Consider the following 9,033-nt stretch of genomic DNA (forward strand, 5'->3'; position numbering starts at 1 on the left):
TGCCTATCACCCTCAAACCAATGGATTAAGTGAACGTCTGAACAGAACGCTGGCTGATATGCTCTCCATGTATATTGATGTAGAGCATAAGACATGGGGTGAGATTTTACCCTACACACTAAACATTTTTACACCCTTATGGGTGTTAATAGGGGTGCTTTCGGCATTTACACCCATGCTCACACCCTTCTAGCACCCTTTTCGGCCAAAGCACCCTATCACAAGGGTGGATACCACACATAAGGTGTGACTTTGCTCAAAGAAGGGTGTTAAATCGACGCTTGAAGGGTGTTGAACGTATTGATGCATAAATCTGAGTAACGTGTACACGTCCACGCATTGAGCAATGTGTGTATGTATTGCATTTTTAATGCGAAAGCGTTTCATGGCCTTTCAGGTAGGAAAGGTGGCGTTCTCCGCAACAACAATCCATACGGGACCCTGCTCATGCCAATCTTGTCATTTCCCTTGAAAGCATTCAGAAAGCATTCAGAACCGCGCCGCCCGTTTTATTCTCTCAAATTATTCACTTCATTCTAGCGTCACGTCCATGAAAAGAACACTAGGTGAACCTGACCTTTGGTTACGTCGCAAATACTTTCGTCTCTGCCTTTTTCATAGAATATGCTAATTTAACCCTTTCTCGTAAAGAAAATCTTTTTACCACACGAAGTTCTCGTCTCGCATCGACCATCAACACAAAATTGATGTGCCATTCTTCCTTTTTGCCAAGAACAGCCACTGAATGCAACCGCCTTCCCGCCTCCACAGTCTCAATTTGTGACACCACTAATTCAAGGTCGCCGTTCAAATTATCTTATGGTTTGATTTTCTATTTTTGCGCTGCATTGCAATTATTGCATATTTTCACCACTTCTTTCTGTTGTGCCTACTAGGCCTTGAATGTATATAATAAATAAATAAAATGTGAAGTCATCACCGTCTTGTATGACGTCAGTAGTGATACAGAAGGTAGTAAATACAACAACGTTAACTATGAGCAATTATGGGTAAATAATGTGAAATAATGTGAATAATGGTGGAATAAATTGCATTAAGCTTCGTACAAACTATAGCACGGTGGATTACGGGACATTAAGGTAGAATTGTGAACACAACGTGACAATGTATGAACTAACTTATCATGGTCACGTGACAATTGCAAGTGTAGATGCGTGAAGCGATTAAGTTTTCCCATTCCTAAGTGACTGTCGATATTTCTTCAAGGATTCTGATGTTACTGGCATGACGGCCACTCCAAAAAATTGGAGGACGCTTAAGCTTCGCCTTCAAGAGTGGGACGCGACTGCGTTCCCGTCGACCCGCCAAGGCGTCGACAATGCGCTACGGCACAGCGATCACTTACGATGCGCCCCGCATCGGACTTAGCGCCCACCTATCACGCGGTGAGCGTCGAGCAACGCAGCGTTCGGCGCGGCAACGAAACGTGCGCCTGAGCGAACGGAACGAACCAAAGAACTCGGTGTCTCGGAGGGGAAACGATCTACGCCAGCCAAACGTCGTGATCGGCACGGGCAGAGAGATAGATAGTGATCTAAACCGGGAGCACGGCGAAGCGTCGTCAGGGGAGATGGAGTCCCGCGACGCGCCTGGCAGCGGTCCCAATGCGCGCGCGGCGCGCCTCCTATCGGGGCAGCGCCGTACATTGAGAGGAGGGGGTCTTCTGTGTTTGCCGCAAGATGGCTCTGCGTGTGCGGAAAGCGTAGAAGAAATGCAGCGGAAACGCACTTCGCAACTCGTGTAATTGTGACTTCTGTACGTTACACGTTCATAATTACCGATATACACCGCAGTATAACTTTCCACGGCTCGTTTCGAAGGCAACACCGCATTCACTAGAGGCGCGTTTGCACCGCTTGGAAGCATCGAACTCGTGGCTGAGTGGTAGCGTCTCCGTCTCACACTCCGGAGACCCTGGTTCGATTCCCACCGGGCCAATCTTGGAAGTTGCTTTTTATTTATGAAGCGCCTGCCGTGATTTATCGCTCACGGTCAACGCCGCAAACGCCGACGCCGACACCCGACGCCGACACCGACGCCGACGACACCGGCTTTTCTGCGCCACGAGCTCCTTAACGCTATCGCGTTAAAAATGTATCATTTAGAAAAAGAACGCCCTTTCACTTACAATTCCATTATCATTATTTTTCGTGCTCACAGGAATATTAACAAGCAATTAAACACTTCTAGAAAAACTGCAGTAGCAGAGCGAAAACACGAGAGCAACTTGCGCAATTCTGCACTAATATTTCGGTGCCCTTAATAGCCCAACAAAAAGTTGTGAAATGGAAGAAGCTGTTTGAATACATTGCTGAACAAACAGGGACGTGCTGTTGGACGAGCCTCTGTTGTACAATGGCATCAACGTACAATTTGCATGGTGAATCCATAAAAAAGACTTATAGAGGCGAGATCACGTTGGAAGTTCTCAAACCCGAATTTCCACGTACCTTGCCTAATTCATTCAGAGGTTTACTAAACTACTGATCTTCATTCTAAGTACTTTCTAAGTCCTCAAATACAGCTTGTAAGGCAGAGCCTATATATTAAGGGCTGGTGTCGTCAAAGCTGTAATTTCTTATCCAGAGCATACGCACTTGCAAACGCAGTCTTCAGTCTCCTCATGAAAGTTTACGCGTCGCTCTCGCACGACCAAGATGTGAGCGTCTTTATCGAGCCATGATATCGCTGAAACTACGCTGTGACCTCGCAAAGTTGCTTCGTTCGGACGCAGCGAATAATCTAATCGCACCAGCAGAAGAGCGCCGATCGTCTCGCTCACGGTCCCGATTTGTGTACTGTACCCTCAGTGATGCAGCACAGACTGCGCCCCCCACCCCAAAATAAAATGCCCGGCACGAAACGTAGTAGCAACTACCCGCCTCACCGCTCTAGTTAGAGACCACAACGAAGCAGCAGCAAACAGGCGGCCATGCGAGCAAGCAAACCTGTCAGAATAAACGTTCAATTTGCGCGGCCGCCCCATGCCCAATGAAAAGCGACCGGAAGTGACGGCCTGTACCATCTCTTCGGCGCGCGGCAGGACGGGAAGGCGGAAGCTGCGCCATCATGCTCGTTTTCGCGTGCGTTCGCGTCGCGTGCTGTGCGAAGTAATTTTAAACGTGTGATTAGTTTTGCGCGCGGGGTAGAAAAAGATGTGGCCCATGCTTTGTGTATTACTCGTGCCCCACTTCAAAGCAAAGCGTTCGTACGCACTGGAAGATGGATCCACGAAGGCTGAAACGAGAAGTTGCAACGTGCTCGGTCGGTAGTACTGGCATGATGGAAACTTTCAGGCAAGTGCCCGTTTGTTTGGTATTTGTTTTGTTCGCTTTAGAAATATCTCAGTGTGATCTCGTAGCATAATTCATAATTCGCTAATGTAAGAGCAAGAGCAGCTGCACTCCTACTAGGGCAAGTTAACTACCTCGATCCCGTCCCGTGTGACTAATGTTTGTCAAATCTACATCGGGCGTGGTGCGCCTGCATAGTTACGCTTTGTTTCTCAGCGCTTGAACGTTCATTGATGTGATTCTCTCGTGCGTTCAGCGCGGCTGCTTGTAATACGGTCGTTCGCACTTCAGTTAAATGTGGTCGACCACTTTTGCGTCGCGTAGAAAAAGGACTGGCTTAGCCACCTTTCGAAGGAACCGGCGCGGTATTGGTTCTCCCTGGTGCGGTCGCGTGCTGCTGTTGCTGCTTGCCGGACGCCTTCAGCATTTTTTCGGCTCGCTTTGTCTGTGCGTGTGCGCGTGCTCGCGCTTGGCTTGATTTGTGTGTGCGCTCAGCTCGGCTCGCTGTGTGTGTGTGGGTGGGTGTGTGTGTGTGTGTGTGTGTGTGTGTGTGTGTGTGTGTGTGTGTGTGTGTGTGTGTTCAGTACATGCCGGTTTGTATGGGCCGGCGTGTTTGCGCGTGTCTAGTGCGTACGTGTTTTGTGAGTGTGTTGTCTGTGGGTCGCTGTGTGTGCGTGCACGTGTTGGCGTGTCTGCCTGCGTGCATGTATGTGTGCTTGTTTGTGTTCATCAATGTGCGCGCTTTTGTGTCTTCGCTTTGAGAGTGCGTATACTTGTGTGTGCGTGTGGGTGCGTTTTGTGTGCGTGCTTATGTATTGCATGAGGCCGGTAGAGTTTTACTCGCAATAAAACTCTTCCGATTTGGTGCAGCGAGTGTTCCCGCCTGAAAGCCGAGTTTGGTTTCAAGCCACCCTGGACAACTGCTGTATGAGGCGCCGTTTCTCGGGAGGACCAGTGGGAAGGCGCCAAGTATACGCTTCGTCCTTTTTCCTCCCATGCCCTGATGAATCGATATCCTTGTTTTTTATTGTGAAAGGAACGTTACATCCAGAGCATAAATAAATTATTAAGAAATCTGGTAGTGTGTTTCGCCATTACAATAATTCCGATCTTAAAGACGTGGATTTCCCATTAGCCCACAGTTCGTTTGATGCAGACAACCGCTGAAATTGTTAGCGGCAGGTTATTCGAGACGTTCTACGTATATAGCAATTGTCTTCAGGAGCTTTAATGAATTTTGAAAATTTGAAGTGTTGTGCTTTAGAGGTATCATATACAAGCTTTAGGTCTCCGGGTAATTTGCATGCCCTTCGAGAGCTGTCGCTTATAGCCCTATTGAAATTCGTAACTACAGTTTGGAGCACTGGGGAAGCTAGAAGGCTTGTCCTGGCTCTCGAGAAAGTGGCTGGAGGTGTAGGTTGAGGAGTTTGGGGTTGGTAACACAAAGTATTTTTTATGCCTTAGCAGTAGGAGTGACACAGGATAAAAGAATGTGTGTGTCAAGCACAGGAAGCTGCTCATGTGGTAGAAGCATTTGTGTGCGTGTGTATGTGTGCGCCCATGCATGCGTGCGTGTGATGAATTCTCTCCTCAAAAGGGAGTATGTGTGTAAGTGAGCTATTTAATTGCTGGTCTGTTTGCCAAGAATTGGCAAGAAAACAATAATCAATTTAACGTGAAATAATAAACTTCAAAGCATACTGGCGTACTGGCGACAGCAGCATACAAGCATGCAGCTGTGTGACAATCTTAATGCATGACTGCAACAACTGGAAGGAGGCTTGCTTCTTCTTCAGTAAGCAGCACAAAGTCCATATTCTTGGCTTTTCTCGTGCAAACCAAAACGAAGCTCATTGCCAATGATCTTGTCTTTTGCTCTAATAGCATTTGTTTATCTTGCACTTAGAGCGTCATTTCTCGCAGGTCATGCAGATGGTAGCAGCAATTTCAGAATGCCCAGCCTTGGCGCCCCCCATCAAGAGCAAGCCACTTGCGTTCGCCTTCAGACAGATGGTTAATGTCTTCTTGAAAGTGGTTGAGAAGACAGCATTGTAAGTAGATATAGTTGTGTAGGTTATATAATAAGTCAAGTTATAATTTAAAACTCAGGCTCCTTGGCCGCCTAAGCTTGATATGATGTGCAGTTGTCTGTGGTTGTAAATATTGCCGATGGTACAGTGCATACTGCAGGTATGACTGCTGATCCAAAGTATACATTTGCATTTTCTTGATGGTCTTTTATAATGAGGATTTGCTTTGTGCAAGAATATTCACAGAATGCCGGGGCATTGTAGCATCATATTCTTTATTGTGCATTCACTGCTAATTTCGTATGACCTTCCTGCTACCAGTTTATTTGCAGGAAATAAATATTTCTTTACTCTCTGCAATGAGCTTGTTATTTGCTCATTGCATTACACTCTTCTACCTTTAATTTATTCCCATATAATTCAAAACCTTAAAATTTCAGCTGTTTTTATTTTGAATACAGTATCAGAATCAAAATGCACCGGATTGCAATCTAGACTGCAAGGGATTTGAAGAAATTACAAGAAACCAGGACCTCTCGGGAGTGTTAAACAAACGTTTCCGCAGGTAATGTGCCTAATTGTACTGAGCTAGCTGCTCACGAAAATTGCAAGCATATTTCATTTCACATAGTTTTGCAGGATTTAGCAGGCCTATCATAGTCTCTGAGCACAACCTTACCTCATTTGCATCATGAAAATGTCTCATGCTTAATTTGGGACAAGTTTTGAAAAATGAATGTATCATAATTTTGAAACTACACAAAGTATTGGTTGAGGCTAGACAGTTTTCAAACAACTTGACCATGTTGAACTTAGCCATTACAGGACGGAAAAAAAACATGCACAGGAGCACTCATTCAATGAAATGTGATGCTTGTGGTCATTTTCCACATGCAAAATGTACTTTTAAGCGAGAGAGGGCAGGTAGCCAATATACAACCATTGTGACTCATGCGGGTAGTAGCAACACAGGATGAGAAATGGTTGTGTCTCTGAGGTTCATTGAATATGTGAAAACTCATATACAGTGCCCCCTCCCCCCCAATGAGGGGTAACCGTGCAATATGTTTTGGGCAAGAAAGACGATTGTTCTAGGAGACAAGAAATTTCAGGCTCTAGTTGAGAGGCTACAGAAAGAAGGACCATGTAAATAGTCACAGATTAACATAAACTGCATCGGAGTGGCATCACATTTGAGAGCATGAAGTGGGAGCATGAGGAAGGATCATAAGTTTAAATAGGGAATACTACTCGTCAGTGCATTGCCAAGCTAACCCATTGAAAGAAGGGGGCGTGCTCTAGGAAAAATAGTTGACAACACATGCTAAATTTTCGAGGAAAGTATGCCAAAATGCCCATTCTTACTAATTAGTAAATAAGAAATACACGATAAATTTTAGGATGCAGAAAGTGTCTAATAAACTGCATTGGAGAGTTGGATCTTGTTGGGCTGGATGCATGTATTGCAGGGCAAATGAGAATGCCAGTGGGGATTCCCTCATTTTCATTTTGTGTGCACTCTCTGTAAAACAGTTCTCTTTGTCTCCTAGTGTAATAATGTTGTGTAAAAACAGTCATTTTTAATGCCTTGTGCATTTCACTCTTAATGCGCCATATCCCGTATGCTTCTCACCTGCAGTACTTATAAAGTGCAATGCAGGTATATTGCAGATTTCATAATGTCAATTTTGTATTAAGCTCACATACACACTCTTGGACAAATGTCTGTTGTTGAGAGATGTCATTGGTAGTCTTTAAATTTTATTCACTCTTATTTTCTATGGTGAAAAGGCTACTGTAAATTTATGTTTTTGCTGCTGTATGTGCCTTGTGTTCACAATGACATAGTGGTTTAGCATTCACAGTAACATGCAATTCCTTAATTTGCAAAATAGAAACTTCTCCTACCTTTCACTGTCTTGCCCAGTTGCCTGAGTGCTGCATTTTGCCCAGTCACATTAATTAAGTTTGTTACTTTAAGGAGCTTGTTGCTTTATCAAATTTTCCGCAAAGTACATGTGTAATTGCACGGACTGAATTCTCATGATTCTCTTCTTATTTTGCTAATGCAGGATGCAAGATTCCAGCAATGCCATGCGCTGCATTTATTTGTCAAGATGCTCAGAGAATGGAGTCCCTGCACCTCGTGGTTAACCGTGAACATTTCTTTTTCTTTTGGAAAGCTAAAGGCCATTTGCTGCATCACTTGCATTTTTGCAGCTCAGATGTGTACTATATTTTTCTAATTTTGAATCAATATTGGCTGTTCAGTATAAAAAATGACGTACAGCGTGAAGGACAAGGACTGCGAGAGACACTCCACTGACTTTCAACAATATTTTATTGCGTTGCCACATCGTGTGTGTATACACAGAGGGGTCATGCGCAGAAAATGAAAGCCAGTCACAAGGGGTGTTCTAACAGCAAGTCTTGTAAAAAGAACATGGTCACTTGAAAAAAAGAAACATCACAATTTCTATCTGTTTAGATACAAAATTTCACTAGGGGTCAGCGTGATAGAGGGGGCACTAACGCACACACTACCCAGTTTTCTGGTAAAATCAGCTTCAATAATTTACCGGGTGAGCTGTGTCTCGCTAAAACTTCCGTATCTTAAAGAGGGGCATGCAGCCGCAGTCCCGGCAATGAATGCCCAAGTGGCCTTGAACAGTGTTATTGACGTTATAGTGCTCTCCTAAACGATCATTTAGGCGCCTGCCTATCTGTCCAATATATTAACTGCCTCAAAATGGGAATTTGGGAAACCACATTCGTTGCACACATCGCAAAACGTTTTCTGTGCCCGGCAGAGCAACAACTCTGGCGTGATTTAGGCGCGTTTACGCACTTACAGAGCCTTTCCAGCTTTTCCGGGGCTGAGAAAAGGACTGTGATTTCTGCAGGTTCCCTAATCTTTTTTAGCCTATGGGAGACATCATGAACATACGGTAGCACTGCAAACCTGTGTCTTTCAACCGGTTGGTTCCTTGGCCGAGCGCGCTCATCATGTTTTGTGCACTTCAGGAGCTGTTCCGCTATGGCTGAAATTAAGGCCAAAGGGTAGCCAACCTAAGAAAGGCAATCAGCCTGTGCAGCAATGCTATGTTGCATCTCGTGTGAGCAAGATTTATTGAGGCTGTTAAAGAGGCAAGGCTTTACAATATCTCATTTGACTTTGTTGGACAGACAGGCAGGCGCCTAAACAATCATTTAGGAGAGCACGATAACAACGTCCATAACCCTCTTGAAGGCCACTTCGGCATCCATTGCTGGGACTGCGGCTGCGTGCCCCTCTTTGAAGGTACAGAAGCTTTAGCGAGACACAGGTCATTCGGGAAACTATAGAAGCAGATTTTACTAGAAAACTGGTTAGTGTGTGCGTTAGTGACCCCTCTATCGTGCTGACCCCTAGTGAAGTCTTGTATCTCAACAGATAGAAATTCTAATGTTTATTTTTTTCAAAGGACGATGTTCTTAGTACAGTCACTTGCTGTTAGACACCCCTTGTGACTCATATTCTGCGCATGCCCGCTTTTGTGCAAATACACATGATGTGGCAACGTAATTAAATATTGTTGGAAGTCAGCGCAGTCTGTCATCTCTCGCAGTTCTTGTCATTCAAGCTGTACGTAATTTTATCTCATTAATTGCAAACTATCCCAAGAAACTACCCTTGTTCAGTATAATTA

At 44.8% G+C, this 9,033-nt stretch overlaps 1 long non-coding RNA gene across 1 annotated transcript; it reads left to right on the forward strand.

The window, feature by feature from the left end:
* The first annotated feature begins 3,837 nt into the window (after positions 1-3,837).
* LOC135909944 (uncharacterized) lies at positions 3,838-7,741 on the forward strand. Its single transcript, XR_011511433.1, has 3 exons — positions 3,838-4,283; positions 5,238-5,365; positions 7,417-7,741. It is a non-coding gene; the product is annotated as an uncharacterized lncRNA (long non-coding RNA).
* Positions 7,742-9,033: the final 1,292 nt, after the last annotated feature.

This window comes from Dermacentor albipictus, chromosome 1 (assembly GCF_038994185.2).
Source record: "Dermacentor albipictus isolate Rhodes 1998 colony chromosome 1, USDA_Dalb.pri_finalv2, whole genome shotgun sequence".
Taxonomy (NCBI): domain Eukaryota; kingdom Metazoa; phylum Arthropoda; class Arachnida; order Ixodida; family Ixodidae; genus Dermacentor; species Dermacentor albipictus.